The following is a 3,916-nucleotide window of genomic DNA, read 5'->3' as shown; positions in this document are numbered from 1 at the left end:
ACCAAGGTGTACTATGAGAAACATTTATTGCAGCAACTGTTCATCAGGAAAGCTATCATTAATAGGTTGTGGGTCGTCAAGAATATTTTCAAGCCTAGACAAGTTATCAGCTACGGGGTTCTCTGCTCCTTTCCTATCACGGATATGCAAATCAAATTCTTGTAGCAGAAGAACCCACCTAACGAGTCTAGGTTTAACATCTTTCTTTTCCATAAGATATTCTATAGCAGCATGATCGGTGTGAACGGTCACTTTGGAATCAACAATGTAGGATCTAAATTTATCACAAGCAAACACCACTGCTAAGAATTCTTTTCTAGTAGTAGCATAATTTCGTTGAGCATTGTCTAGAGTTTTACTAGCATAATGGATAACATTTAATTCCTTATCAACTCTTTGTCCTAGAGCAGCACCAACAACATAATCACTAGCATCACACATAATCTCAAAAGGCAAGCTCCAATCAGGTGGTTGAACAACAGGTGCAGAAATTAAGGCTTTCTTGAGTGTTTTGAAGGATTCTAAGCAATCATCATCAAAAACAAAAGGAATATCCTTTTGCAAAAGATTTGTAAGAGGCCTAGAAATTTTAGAAAAGTCTTTGATAAACATCCTATAGAAACCAGCATGACCAAGGAAACTACGAATACCTTTGATATCTTTAGGACATGGCATTTCTCAATTGCATCAACCTTGGCTTTGTCCACCTCAATGCCTCTTTCAGAAATTTTATGGCCCAAAACAATACCTTTGTTAACCATAAAGTGGCACTTCTCCCAATTCAAGACAAGATTGGTTTGCTCACATCTCTGTAAAACTCGATCAAGATTGCTTAAATAATCATCAAAAGACTTCCCATAAACAGAAAAGTCATCCATAAAAACCTCAACAATCTTTTCACAAAAATCAGAGAATATAGTAGTCATACATCTTTGAAAGGTAGCAGGTGCATTACATAGACCAAAAGGCATACGTCTATAAGCATAGGTTCCAAAAGGACAAGTAAAAGTGGTCTTTTCTTGATCATGCTGAGAAACAGGTATTTGTGAAAAACCAGAATATCCATCAAGGAAGCAAAAGTGTGTGTGCTTAGATAATCTTTCTAGCATTTTATCAATAAAAGGCAGAGGGTAATGATCTTTTCTAGTTGCTTTGCTTAGTTTTCTAAAATGAATTACGATTATGTAGCCTATGGCAATTCTTTGTGGAATGAGTTCATTCTTATCATTAGGAACAACAGTTATACCTTCCTTCTTAGGGACACAATGAACATGACTTACCCATCTACTATCAGCTATAGGATAGATTATACCTACTTCCAGAAGTTTCAATATTTCCGTTCTTAACACTTCTTTCATTTTCAAATTTAACCGACGTTTGTGATCAACAACGGGTTTAGCATCAGGTTCCATATTAATCTTGTGCTGACATAGAGTGGGACTAATGCCCTTAAGATCATCAAGAGTATATCCAATAGGAGCTCGGTGCTTCCTTAGAACTTTCAATAATCTTTCTTCTTCATGTTTTGAAAGGTTAGCACTAATAATAACAGGATATATCTTTTTCTCATCAAGATAAGCATATTTGAAAGTGTCTGGCAATTGTTTTAATTCAAACACATGATCACCTTTGGGTGGAGGAGGACTTCCTAGAGTTTCAATAGGTAGATTGTGTTTAAGCAGAGGTTGTTGTTCGAACAAGATTCTATCTATTTCATTTCTTTCACACATATGCAAATCATTTTCATGGTCTAGCAAATATTGTTCTAAAGGATCAGTAGGAGGCACAACAATAGAAGCAAGAACAATACTTTCATCCTTACTAGGCAAATCTTTCTTATGAGGTTTGTACTAAACTTGGAAAAATTAAATTCATGAGATTCATCACCAAAGCTAACACCGACAGTTTGTTTCTCACAATCTATTCTAGCATTGATGGTGTTCAAGAAAGGTCTGCCAAAGATAATGGGACAAAAGTCATCTTGTGGGGAAGCAAGAACAAGGAAATCAGTAGGTTATTTTATTTTCCCACACAAGACTTCAACATCTCTAAGAATACCAATTGGTGATATAGTATCTCTATTGGCAAGTTTAATAGTAACATCTATGTCTTCTATTTCAGCGGGTGCTATATCATTCTCAATTTCTTCATATAAGGAAAAAGGAATAGAACTCATGCTAGCACCTATATCACATAAACCATGATAACAGTGATCTCCTATCTTAGCTGAGACAACAGGCATGCCAACAACTGGTCTATGTTTATCTTTTTCATCGGTTTGGCAATTATAGCAGCTTCATCACAGAAGTAAATAACATGCCCATCAATATTATCGACCAAGTGATCTTTAACCGTAGCAACACTTGGTTCAACTTTGATTTGTTCAGCTGGTTTAGGTGTTCTAATATAACTTTTGTTGACCACAGTTGAAACTTTAGCATGTTCCTTCATCCTAACAGGAAAAGGTGGTTTTTCAATATAAGCAGTGGGAACAACTGGATCAACATTGTAAATGATAGTTTCTTCTTTAGCTTTTACCGGTTATTTAATTTCTTCTTTAATAGGTGGGTGATATTTAAACCACTTCTCCTTAGAGAGACCGACATGAGTAGAAAAATATTCACAAAAGGAAGCTACTATCTCAGAGTCAAGTCCATATTTAGTGCTATACTTTTGAAAAGCATCGATATTCATAAAAGATTTGACACAATCAAACTTAGGTTCAATATGTGACTCTTTACCTTCATCGAGTTCCCAATCTTTAGAGTTGTGTTTAATTCTTTCTAAAAGATCCCACTGGAATTCAATAGTCTTCTTCATAAAGGAACCAGTACAAGAAGTATCGAGCATGGATTGATCATTACGAGAAAGCCGAGCATAAAAATTCTGAATAATAATTTCTCTTGAGAGCTCATGATTGGGGCATGAATATAACATTGAATTAAGACTCCCCCAAGCTAGAGTGATAATTTCTCCTTCATGAGGCCAAAAATTATATATATAATTCCGATCATGATGAACTAGGTGCATAGGATATTTTTTGATGGTATTCCAGTTTTAACCGATTCCAGTTCCAAGATCCAATATCACTGCATAGCCTATACCATGTCAATGCCTTTCCCTTCAAACATAAAGGGAAAACCTTCTTCTTAGCTTCATCTCCGGGCAAACCTGCAAGCTTAAACAATCCACAAATTTCATCCACATATATCAAGTGCATATCAAGATGTTCGGTTCAATCTCTTGCATAAGGATTCACTAGCATTTGTTCTACCATACCTAAAGGAATTTCATATTCAATATTTTCAGTAGGTGCAGTAGGTTGAGGGAAACTAATTGTGGTTCCGGTCGAGGTGAATATACCCCGAACAAACCCCTCAAAGGATTGTTTTCCATAGTAACAAGTGAAAATAAATTTCTGCACATAGTAAAAATGTTTCCTTACCAATTTCCACTTACCAAAAGAGCTTCACTCCTCGGTAATGGTGCCACAAAATAGCCTTGATGACCCATAAGTATATGGGGTCAATTGTAGCCTTTTTAATAAGTAAGAGTGCCGAACCTTAAGGAGCAGAAGGAAATGACAAGTGGTTTTCAGCAAGGTAATGTATGCAAGTGCTAAAATTGTAAGTAATAGAGTAGTTTGATAGCAAGATAATTTGAAACGAGCAAGAAACAGTAGTAGTAAAAAAAGTGCAGCAAGGTAGCCCAATCCTTTTGAGGCAAAGGACAGGCCAAAATGGTCTCTTATGATAAGCCAAGTGTTTTTGAGGGTACACGGGAATTTCATCTAGTCACTTTCATCATGTTGGCTTAATTCGTGTTCGCTACTTTGATAATATGGTATGTGGGTGGACCGGTGCTTAGGTGTTGTTCTTACTTGAACAAACCTCCTACTTATGATTAACCCCCCCCC

The sequence above is a fragment of the Triticum dicoccoides genome, chromosome 2B (genome assembly GCF_002162155.2).
Source record: "Triticum dicoccoides isolate Atlit2015 ecotype Zavitan chromosome 2B, WEW_v2.0, whole genome shotgun sequence".
Classification (NCBI taxonomy): domain Eukaryota; kingdom Viridiplantae; phylum Streptophyta; class Magnoliopsida; order Poales; family Poaceae; genus Triticum; species Triticum dicoccoides.
Note: the sequence above shows the minus strand (reverse complement) of the source record.